The sequence below is a fragment of the Pleurodeles waltl genome, chromosome 1_2 (genome assembly GCF_031143425.1).
Source record: "Pleurodeles waltl isolate 20211129_DDA chromosome 1_2, aPleWal1.hap1.20221129, whole genome shotgun sequence".
Classification (NCBI taxonomy): domain Eukaryota; kingdom Metazoa; phylum Chordata; class Amphibia; order Caudata; family Salamandridae; genus Pleurodeles; species Pleurodeles waltl.
Window position 1 is genome coordinate 565,058,054 of NC_090437.1, and position 12,701 is coordinate 565,070,754.

Consider the following 12,701-nt stretch of genomic DNA (forward strand, 5'->3'; position numbering starts at 1 on the left):
GTGCCACCCTGACAAGGAGCATGCCCTATAATGAAGCATGACAGCCTTGTGGGTGTGAGAATTCTCTTGCTCCTGAGGGACCTTACCTCTCATGGTACCTCAGACATGGATGGTGCCAATTCCATTCTTCATCTTTTTTTCAAAAGGAATTGCATACCCTTGTTGTGATATTTAGGAATTGTTTTATGTGCCATTATGGAGTAGCATTCATGCTGTATGTGGCTGTGAAAACTGCCCCTCTAAATGTTTTTAACACTTAGGAATGGACAACAACAAATATGATGAAGAGCAACAAAACCACTGGCACAGGCTGACAAAGTAAACCCTTATACATTAGTTAAAGGCACACAATGGAAAGTAATACAAATATTTCTTCAATTGTTCACAGAAAAGGGGGGAGACAACATAATATTTTACAAAATCAGGGAATTCAGGTGTGACACAGACAAACTGATATACAATACAGAAAACAGACTGCAAAAACTGATTGAAAGGAAAGGAATTATTTCCAAAAAGAAAATATCACCTGTTCAACTGAAATTATATGTTGCAATGCGTAAATCAATTCAGACAGCCTATATTATATAAAAGAAAGTTCACATTTTGACCCAAAGGTGAACTTGACAAGGGCCATCATCAGGACAATATGTCACAAGGACATTAAGTAGAAAGCAACTTAGACAAAAAAAGTGAAAAAGATACATTAAATACAGAGTGAGTATTAAGAAAAACCTATGAAGTCACAGTCATCAAGTGCATAGGCTAACCTAAAGAGTTTCTTGATAAGTAAAGAATAAAGGTAAAATAGGAAGTTGCAAACCAATGAATGGTCCTACCAAATCCAAACAAAATACAAAAGTCAAAACTCAATCGAAAGACAAATCTTCAAGTGCAATATTGCAAGGTAGTCCTAAAACTGACTAATTATCTGAAATAGCAGAAACTAGTCACAAAAAAATGTCTATCCAAGGAGAAGTCACAATGTATTTGCACCTGATAAAAAACATTTTGACTTAGACCAAACAAAGGTATAGTGCTATACCTTGGCTTATAATTGAACAACAAGGGATAAGGCAAGGTACTTAATCATGGAAACAATAGTAGAGGCAATCAATGGAGAGCCTTATAAAGTATAAGGGGCTCCATGGGGAAAAGAAACCCCCCTGTATGTTCAACAGATGGGACTAAGAGATTCCAACACACCTTATGAGCCAGATGAGTGACCATTCATCAAACTATGTAAACACTAATGCACCTGACGGCCCATGAGGGTCTCTCTTAGGAAGATGTCAAGGCCATAAAAAAAACTGGAAAATGTAGTTCCTCAGAGAAAGCAGAGTGAAACGAGCCAGCCAGGAGGTGAATGGTGCGTCATAAGACTGATGAGGGATGTTCAAAATGAGAAGTCCCAAGGATAGTTTTTGCTAGGTTCCTAGAAGAAAGAAGTATACGTTTAAAGTACTGTAATGAATGAGGGTGTATATTCTTTTACTTTAAAATACTTTACTATCTAGACTGTGAAAATGGTAGTAAGTGTAGAGAAAAGTGTTTAACCCTATTAGTGTCCATTGAAAACCCTTCAGTGCCAAGCCATTTAATGAGTTTTTGGAGTGCTTTGCTTTCACATGTTGTAGTTTGTGCAATTATGGCTATACTGTTTTGAAACTATGGTGGTCATTATGATATTGGCAGTGACTGTTAAAGTGGCAGTAATACCGCCAACAGGCTGGTGGTAATTACCGCCAAATTATGACCATGGAGGTGATACCTCCCATAGACAGGCAATGTACCACACCAACCGCCAGGGTGTTAACACCACTGACCATGGCAGTAGCCATCAACAGCCAGGCGGAAGCCAAGGTACTGTCCACCATATTATGACATAGCAAACCACCAGGATTTCCGCAGCCGTACCAACACCATCAAAAGCCTGATGGAAATACTGCACAGACAACGCAAGACTCGCCAACAGGGACACAGAGGATTCCGCCGCAACCATGGAACCAGAACTTCAATTCTTCCCGATGCGCTACTACACCATGGCCATCCTGGAACACCAACGCTGAGAAAGACGATGACGGTGAGTACATGCGCTTAGCACACAAGGGAGGGAGGGAGGAAAAGGAGCATGACACACACACGCGCAACACACATCATTCACATACACAGAAACAGCTGCAGAGTAAAACGAATGTCACAGGACCCACGTTAAATTAAAACAAGGACAACGATTAGAGTGAACGAACACTGTAATTTCCTGCCAACAACCACCATAATGTGAAACAAATGAAAATGCAGGCATCCAGATTGGGCCAATGGACCGTCCAAAGTACAAAAGGGCCACATGACCACAGGTCACAGTCCAAGGCCCAACTTGACTTCTGACAACTTCCGGAATCCACTGTTCAGGGGCATCATGTAGGAAATGGGCAGGCACTCAGGGGGAAGGTGGTGGGGGAGACCTGAGCTCAAGTGTCTCTGGTGGGGAGTGCAAGGCCACCGTCTCTGAAGTGGGTAACACCCCCACTGGTTCTGGAGGGGGCTCCTTGCCCAATTCTCTCTGGTGGGGAGTGCAAGGCCACAGTCTCTGAAGTGGGTAACATGCCCACTGGTTCTAGAGGGAGCTCCGTGCTCAATTGTCTTTGGTGAGGAGTGCAATGGCACAGTCTCTGAAGTGGGTAACATGCCCACTGATTCTGGATGGGGCTCCTTGCCCAACAGTCCCTGGAGGGTGGCCTACATGCCCTCTGCTGGAGGAGAGGGCTCCCTGCCCACTGCTGGTAGAGATGTCTCCTTGGCTGCCACTGCTGGAGGTGAGGGCTCCCTGCCCTCTGCTGGTAGAGGTGTCTCCTTGGTTGCCTCTTCTGGTAGAGAGTGCTCCTTGCCCTCTGCTGGTGGAGGCGGGCCCTTGCCTTTCTTTGGTGGGCAGCGTGAACCTTGCTTTTGTTTGGTGGTAGAGTGGGAACCTTGGCATTCTTTGGTGGTGGAGTTAGAACCTTGGCTTTCTTTTGTGGTGGAAGGGTATTCTTGGCACACTTTGGTGGTGGAGGGGGATGCATTTGTCCCCTCTTGTGACGGGCCCCCTTGGTCTTTGACATGTGGCTTGTGTCCTTGACTCCAGGACTAGGAGGTACCTCCACTGTCCCCGTCCTCTGTCCCTTGGTTTACGCCACCCTAGTCCTCCCTTTTGAGGCAGAGGTGTGCTCTTACTAGAAGTGGCTACTGTCACACTAAGGGACCCGTTTGTGCCAGCAGCTGATTTTTTGGTGGGAGCAGTGGCAGACTGTTTGACTGAGGTGCTGGGCTTGGTCGTTAGGACCCTGCTCGTACGGGCAGGACAGGGGGTAAGGGAGGGAAGACGTCAAGTTGGGTAAGGAAAAGCTTCTTAGGGATGTTGAGGCAGGATGTGGGAGGAGGGATGTGAGTGGAGGTAGAGGGAGTGGTTGTCGGAGGTGTACATCTGCTGGACTTGGGTGCAGGTGCATGGACAGTGTGTGTGTGTGTGTGAGGTGAATGGCTGTTGGGTGTCTGATTGCGAGAGTTTGTGTATCATAAGAGGGGGGCAGACAGGGTGGGAGAGGACAAACAGGACGCGTGGATGGATGTTGTGGAGGTGTCTGCAAGTGAGGTGTGTGTGCTGCATGATGTGGTGAAGGTGGTGGTGGCTGTTGATGGAGTGCATGCAGGTGTGAGCGCAGATGTGACTGTGAGGGAGGAGGAGAAGGATGAGGAGGAGGAGGAGGAGGAGGAGGAGGAGACAGTGGAGGCAGTGGATGTTGTGTGTGCAACTGTCTGTTGTTTGTGTAATTGCTTGTGGCCTGAAGTGTGCTGCCTGTGTTTGTCTGTGTCACTCTTGTGTGATGTTTTGTGTGCATGATTGTCTGAAGGTGTGCATGGGATGGGTTGGGGTTGAGGAGACTGGGACTGGGAAGTGGTAGTTGGAGAGGGGACGGTAGGAACATGTACACTGGCTGCCATTAGAAAGGAGGCCAGAGCCTGAAACGATCTCTGTAGGGCTGCCAACCCACCATGGATGCCCTCCAGGTAGGTATTGCATTGCTGCATCTGGGATGCCAGCCCCTGGATGGCATTCACTATGGTTGACTACCCTACAGAGATGGATCTCAGGAGGTCAGTAGCCTTCTCACTGAGGGCAGCAGGGCAGACTGGGGCAGGGCCTGAGATGCCTGGGGCATAGGAGATGCCCACCCTCCTGGGTGAGCGGACATGGGCAACTCAGTGGGGGGCTACTGGGAAGGCGGTCCTGGTACGGAGCTGGCGGCTGTACCTGTAGCTGGGGTGGTATCAGAGGTATCCGCCACCACCAGGGAGCTTCCATCAGAGGAGAAATCAGAGTCAGTGTTGTCACCTCCTGTCTCTGCCATGGTGCTAACCTCACCCTCTGTCCCACTGGTCCCCTCAGCGTCAGTGGACTCTGCCTCCTGGGACCCCTGGGATGCAGATTCCTCAGTCACTGGTGCCCCTGCTCCTCCACCAGAAGATGATAATGCACGCAAGGACAGGATGACAGAAGAAAATATGGGGGGAGAGAAAGGGAGCTCTTGGTCAATTACAGCACCAACACTGCAGATGGTATACATGTTAACATCACTCACAGGGATCAAGATTGAGCACTATTCACCACAGTGGAATTCCATTGGCTGGGTACCGCAGCAAGATGAGAGCCAACCACCCCCATCTTCACCCCTCCTGGGACCCACTATGCCCTGTCCGACATGGAATGCACCTAGCTAGTTAACAAGATTTTGCCATACACACATTTACCTTGTGCTGGACCAAGCAGCAATGTCTAAGCTGGCATTAAGGGGTACCAACTCACTAAAACCCACCACCAGGCTCCCATGCCAGGAAACAAAGATGGATGTTGAACACACTGTACTCACCCCCTTGTGACTGCTGTGCTGCCCTCAAGTGCCCATCCAGCTATGGGTAGGCTACTGTCAGTATGCAGGCCATCAAGGGGGTTCCGACGGGCATGCCTCACTCATTGGGATCCATCCCCAGCTCGGACTCTGCGGTCTTCCGGGCCCAGCATCTCAGGTCCTCCCACCTTTTCCTGCAGCTGGTGCTCTGCCTGCTATAGACCCCCAGGGTCCGCACGTCCTTGGCGATGGCACACCACAATCCCTTCTTCTGATTATTGAAGTGAGCCTCAGCAAGGCCTACTAGTGCAAGGGGTTCACCTTTCTCTGCACAAAGTCCTCAGACCATGTAGGAAGAAGTTGCCACAGAAACTGAAATAAAAGACAAAGTTTATTAACCTCATGAGGTGGTACTACAGTTCAAACAGCACCCTTCGGTAATGTTTGAAGTAGCACACTGAACTAAGAGAGCATGGTCCTTTTATACCCACGCAGGGGCTAAAAGGAGGTGGTACAATTATAGAAGCAAGACTTGCATACATGTAAGGTCATGTGGAAAATGCACAGTCGACAGGTAGGAGGAGCTAACAGTTTTCAAGGACTAATAGCTGCAGACCTTACTGAGCATGTGCGAAAGTGGGAGATGCTAAATATAACTTGTCTCTGTGCAGATTTTCAAGAGTAGTTAACAGAAAGGTAGGACAGAGGACATGGTGAGCACATGGCAGCATGTGGCAGAGAAAATGGATGCCATGAATACAAAGTGGATTCCGCGAAATGTTCACAATAGTTACTAAATACAAGATGTCTTCTGCTAATGCTTAATCTAATCGCTGCTAAACTACAACATGATGGGTGCTGACCTGCAGAGGTAATACAGACAGGAGGACACCATTAACCATAAAATCCAGCCTGTCACACATATGGCCTACAAATATCATTTCCACTCAATTTGCACGCATATCACCCGGAGCCCTGCATGTACACTACCACCAGACCCAAATGACACACTGCCAGCACCCACATCTCCATGCATCCTTGTTGCATGCATTGTCCCCATGGTGTACTCACCTGTTGGTCTGGAGCCCTATACAGCTGTCCATACAGGGGTACGACCCCTTCCGCCAGGCGCTCCAACTCCTCTCAAGTGCACGCAGGGCCCTCTACCCTGTCACAAGGGCCATGGTAGGTTCCAGACACAGATTACAGCAGCGCACACAGTGGAGGTGATGTCCTGTGAAAAGTCAGGAATCAGGTGAGGTTATTGAGAGACAATGATTTTCACCTCCACTGCGGTGTACACCGTCACCGCTACCGGTGATCCTCATTGGACACTGTACTACACAGAGCCCCATGTATGTCAATGAGGAATAGCACGGCGGTGCAAGATCACCTTCCGACATGACACCCAATGCCGGCGGAGTTACATCACTTCCACCTGTCCCTATATACAGTTGGAAACTGCATCATTGTTGTCAATTGTACATACAGTGCTATTTACATTGTCCACTCACATACATGCTCAGTTACACTGAGGTAGTGGATCCACTGTTCAGTTTGTGACACACTTCTCACTCTTGTGTCCCTTAGATACATACCATAGTGGAGGAATAGGAGGAGGAGGCAAGACCCCGTGTACAGACCCCTTGTGGACTTGGCTACACTGGAGGACAGACACATAACGCTTATCTATAGACTGAACAGGGTCACGATCACAGAGCTGTGTACTCAATTAGAGCCTGATTTAATATCAGCTATCCGTCAACCCACTCAGATCCCCCCTCTTGTGCAAGTTATATCTGTGCTCCATTTCCTGGCAACTGGTTCTTTCCAAGTAACAGTGGGCTTGGCAGCAGGAATGTCAAAGCCAATGTTCTCAATAGTGCTGGCAAGGGTTTTGTCTACCTTGCTCAAACGCATGTGCAGCTACATCACTTTCCCCCAAGTGGAAGATTTGGCCACTGTGAAGGCTGAGTTCTATGCAATGGGACATATTCCAAATAATTTTTGGGGCCATTGACGGAACACATATTTAATTTGTAACCCCCCGGCACAATGAACAGGTGTACAGAAATCAGAAGATTTTCCACTCATTCAATGTGCAAATGGTGTGCCTGGCTGACCAGTACATCTCCCACGTCACTGCCAAGTGTACTGGGTTGGTGCATGATGCCTTCGTTTTGAGGAATAGCAGCATCCCAAATGTGATGGCATCACTACTGAGGCACAGGGTGTGGCTAATAGGTCAGCTTGAGTCCCCACCCAATGCATGTCAGTGTATGCCTTCAGGAGTCATTCCCCATACCATTGTGCAAGGCTCATGTTTGTACCTCAATTCTTGCAGGTGACTCTGGCTACCCAAACCTGTCCTGGCTCTTGACCCCTGTGAGGAATGCCAGAACAGGGACTGAGAATCGGTATAATGATGCTCATGGGTGAAACAGGCGGATAATTGAGCAAACCTTCGGCCTCCTGAAGGCCAGATTCAGATGCCTCCATCTGACATGTAGATCCCTGTGCTACTCCCCTGAGAAGGTCTGTCAGATAGTTGTATGTTGCATGTTGCACAACCTGGCCTTAGGACAACATGTGCATTATTTGTAGGAGGAGAAGGGTAAAAATGCTCCTTTGGCAGCAGTGGGCCCTGAGGACAGTGAGGAAGAGGAAGCAGAGGATGAGGATGTAGACAACAGGACATAAGTAATATGGCAGTACTTCCAATGACACATAGGTAGGACAGTGGAACTGACCATTCCTCTGATTATTTATCTTTTAGTGTAGCTGTAGCATGATGGCAGTCACTTCCTTTGCATCTCAGCTGACTGTCACCCATCTCTTCCCATTTTGCAGATGGTGTTATTACAACTGTGTACTGATGTGATTACTACAGACAGCTACAGGCCATTATTTGTATGCAATCACAAAGTTCAGGACAATTGCACAAGATGTAACTATTGATATTATTGCACATTTTTGTCACATAAAGCACTATCACTCAAGTTGGTTCAAGGGTGTTTATTGAAGTGAAAAAGATAGTATGAATAGTGCAATGGAATGGGGTGATGGTAGAGCAAAGTCCAGGGTATTGGTCAAGTCTGTTTGTAGCACAGGTCCAGTGTCCAAGGGGCCATAGGAAGGGGAGCAATGGCAGTTCGGAGTGGACAAGGTGAAAGAGTGGAACACAAGGGGGACATTCAGAAGGGTCTCATTTCCTGGAAGTGGTATTGGTCTTGGAAAGTGTCTCTGGCATCTGTCTGGGTCACAGATGCCAGAGACACTTCTGTCCACCCCTGTCCACTAGCTGCAGCAGATGTGTAGGGCTGTTCAGTTGAATGGCTAGTGGAAAGGGCCCGCTGGTGTGCTGTGTAGTCCCTCATGATGTTGGCCATTTCAGCCAGCACCCCTGCAATGGATACCACAGTGGTGTTGAGGGCCTGCAAATCTTTCCTGATCTCCTAATGATGTACCTTCTGCAGCCTCTGGTTCTCCTGCATGATGTTTTGAATTTGTCCCATCTTGTGGGACTGTTGGTGAGCCCCAGGACATTGGTGAGTGCCTCCTGGCCAGTTGGTTCCCTGGGTCTGTTCTCCTCCTGGCACACAGCTGTCCTCAGACCATCCCTGGCCCCTTGTGCCTGTGTCCTCTGAACAGTGTGCCCACTGCCACTGACCCCAGGACCCTGATTGTCTTAGCTGTGAGGTGTGGACTGGGGTCCCATACAGGTGGGCGCACTCCTGATTGATGTGTCCTGGGGACAGAGGTGTGGGGATGTTGGGAGGCTGCTGTGGTGTTGGATACTGAGGGGGAGGCTCTGTGGTGGAGTGGGTGTGGGCTGGGGTTGCCGACTGACTAGTGTTCCCTGATGGGCCAGGAGCTGTCATCACTGAGAGCATCTTCTGTTGGGGGACTAGGTAGCCATGGCACCTCCTCACCGCTGAGATTGGCTGGGGTACCTGTGGGGATGTGAGTGATGTATTATGCTTCATGTCTGTGACATTTTCTACATCCCTAGTTTCCCCTATATCGTTGCTGTTGCCCTGCCACCTTTGTTTGTGTATGGTGATGTATTGTGGGATTGTTAGTTCTCAATGGTGTGCATGCATTGGTGGTGGGTTTACATGCAGGGCTGGGAGGGATGTTAAGGCTGTGGGTATGGGGTGCAGGGTTTGGCATTGTGGTTAGTCAATTGTGGTGGTGCACTGTGTTGAATGGAATGGAGTGATGGGTGTCAGGGTGAGGGGTGGTGGTGGCATGCAGCTATGTGGGGGGATATGTAGTAAATTTTGACTCACCAGTTTCCAGTCCTCTGGCTACTCCAGTGAGTCCCTCATGATGCAGTATTGCCAAGACATGCTCCTCCCATGCTGTCATCTGTGGGGCAGGAGGTAGGGGTCCACCACCAGTTCTATGGATGGCTAGCTGGTGCCTTGCTGCCATGGAATGTACTTTCCTCATAGGTCTTTCCTCTTCTTCCTGATGTCACCCCTTGTTCTTGGATGCTGTCCCACGGCTTTCACCCTGTCCACGATTCTCTGCTATAGTTCGATATTCCTTACAATGTAGATTTGCTGTACCTGTGCTCCAAACGGCCTTGGCTCTACCCTGACTATTTCCTCCACCATGACCTGCAAGTCCTCATCTGTGAAACAGGGGTGCCTTTGTGGGGACATGGGTGTTGTGTTGTGTGTTGTGCAGTGGGTGCTGTATAATGTGGTGAGGTGTAGGGTGTGTGATATATAGATGGGTGTTTGTGGTGTGTGTAGTTGTTGTTGTGATTTGCGTATCTATCTCTTGGCTATTTTACGTGTTCATAAAGTGTTGTGTGTAATGTGGGTGTGTGTTTTATAGTGCTGTGGGTGGTTGGGTGTGGTGTGTGTATCAGTGTCAGGTGTGTTGTCTTAGTTTTGGCCAATGTTGCTTTGTATTTGGGTGGTCATTCTCACGGCACCGGTGTGCACCGCCATTGGTTTAACGCTGTTGAATGGCCACAGTGGTGATTCATGGGTCAGAATGTGAAGGGCGTTGTTTTGTTGGTGTAACAGTATGGGTGTTCATTCTGACACTTTACCACTAACCTTTGGTCTGGCGGATATGTGTTTGTGGCAGTATTCTGTTGGTTTAGTGTGTGTGTGTCATAATATGGCAAACTGATATTCGCCTCCACAACGGTATGTTGGCGGCTGTCACCACAAGAGTAAGCAGGATTTACCGCCAATGTCATAATGAGGGCCTATATATTTTTGGTTTCAGTACATCTTGTGCTCTCAATTTACATCTAAAACATACATCATGTAGGGGTGCCAACTGGCCGCTCCCCCGTGGTGTCCCAAGTACACCACAGAACCCTGCCCTATTTGGCACTTGCTCGCCTTAATAGTGAGGCCTGCCTTCTGCAGGGCCTCTAACACTCTCCAGTGGTGTTGCAGGTGTTCCTCCCATGTGGAACTAAACACTGCAATGTTAGGCAGCACAAAACTCATCCAGCCCAACCAACACCTGGTTGACCAACCTCTGAAAGGTGGCAGGGGCATTCTTCATCCCAAATGGCATGACATTAAATTGAAAGTGTCCATCTGGAGTAGAGAATGCTGACCTCTCCTTGGCCCCCTCTGTTATGGCAATTGTCCAGTACCCAGATGTTTAGTCAAACGTACTGAGGTACTTGGCAGCTCATAACCGAGCTCATCAGCTCGGGGGATGGGGTGCGCGTCAGTCTTGCTGACCACATTGAGTCCCCGATAGCCCACACAGAACCTGAGTTCTGGAGTGGCACCAGGTGCAGTAGCCTTTTGGACCAATATCACTGGGCTGGCCCAAGGACTGCTGGAGTGCTCAATAACCCCTAGAGTTAACATTTTGGATACTTCACCCTTAATGCAAGCCCTGACCCTGTCAGTCACCCTGTAAACCTTCTGTTTAATGGATGGACTGCCCCCAGTGTCCACATCATGTATGAACAAGTGTGTGACCCCTGGACTCAGGGAAAACAGTGAAGCGAACTGTCCCAACACCTGGCGACAGTCTCTCTGCTGCTCTTCAGTCAGGGAGGCAGAGAGGGTCACTCCCTCCACAGACCCATCTTTTTCTCCTGCAGATAGGAGGTCAGGAAGAGGCTCACCCTCCTCCTCCACCCCATCATCTGTTGCAAGGAGGATGGACAGTTCAGTCCGCTCAAAGTGAGGTTTGAGGCGGTTGACATGCAGAGCCCTTAAAGGGTTCCTAGGAGACTGCAAATCCACCAGGTAGGTGACTTCACTCTTGTGCTCCACCACCTCAAATGGCCCAGTCCACTTATTCTGGAGTCCCCTAGGCTCCACTGACGCCATCACCCACACTTTCTGACCAGGTTGAAACTCTACCAGAGTGGCATTCCGGTCATACCACCATTTCATATCCCCCTGGCTTGCTTCTAGTTTCTCCTGTGCGAGTCTCCTGAAGCGGGCAGTCTAGTTTCTCAAAGCCAGCATGTAGGTAAATACATCCCCTCACAGGGTGGCCATAGATGAGCTCAAAGGGACTAAACCCAAGTCCCTTTTGAGGCACCTCCCTGTAAGCAAACAGAAAGCATGGCAAGAGGACGTCCCACTTCCGCCTCAAGGGCTCTGACAGGCCCTGAATCATGCCTTTCAAGGTGTGGTTGAATCTCTCAACGAGACCATTACTTTGGGGGTGGTAAGGTGTGGTGAACTAGTAGATCACCCCACACACTTTCCACAGAGACTTCATATACGTGGATATGAAGTTGGTATACCTATCAGACATCACTTCCGTGGGGAACCCCATACGGGTAAAAAAAAACATTAGTGCACAACCCACCACAGGGTAAGTGACTGTCCTCAGAGGAATGGCTTCTGGGTACGGGGTGGCATGGTCCACCAAGACCAGGATGAACCTATTGCCCAAGGCTGTCTTGGTATCCAGAGGCCCAACGATGTCAACACCTACCCTCTCAATGGTAGTACTAACCACAGGTAAAGGTTGGAGGGGAGCCTTACATTCCCCCCCACTCTTGCCACTTGCCTGACAAGTTGGGGAAGATCTACAGTGTGCAGCAGAATGCTTGTGCATCTGGGGCCAATAGAAGTGGGAGACAAGCCTCTTATAGGTCTTGTTGTGTCTCAGATGTCCTGCCAAAGGCACATCGTGAGCCAACCCCAGTAGGAAGTCCCTGAAGCACTGGGGTACCACCAGCATACGACCTGACCCAGGCTCAGGAACCTTAGGTTCACTATACAGGAGGCAATCCTCCCAATATATCAGGTGAGTACTGGGGTCCTCGACAGCTGCCTGGGCTGCAGCCTGCTGCCACAGTCCCTCTAGAGTAGGGCAAGTTTTCTGTGCTTCACAGAATGCCTCCCTGGTGGGTCCCCCTTCCTGCTGCCACTGCGACAGCTCAGGGGCCTCCCCCAGTTAAGCCACCTGTTCCCCTGTAGGCTCCGGGCATCACCCTCAGGCTCCACCTCCTCCCAGACCATGGGAACTTCTGGGGCCAGCCTCCCAATATATCAGGTGAATACTGGGGTCCTCGCCAGCCGCCTGGGCTGCAGCCTTCTGCCACAGTCCCTCTAGAGTAGGGCAAGTTCCTGTGCTTCACAGAATGCCTCCCTTGTGGGTCCCCCTTCTAGCTGCCACTGCGACAGCTCAGGGACCTCCCCAAGTTCAGCCACCTGTTCCCCTGTAGGCTCTGGGGCATCACCCTCAGGCTCTGCCTCCTCCCAGACCATGGAAACTTCTGTGGCCGGTTTCCCATGCCCCTTGCCCTTTCTCTTTTTGGCAGTCCCCTGGCCCACTGTTTCAGGCTCAAGGGGCTCTTGACCA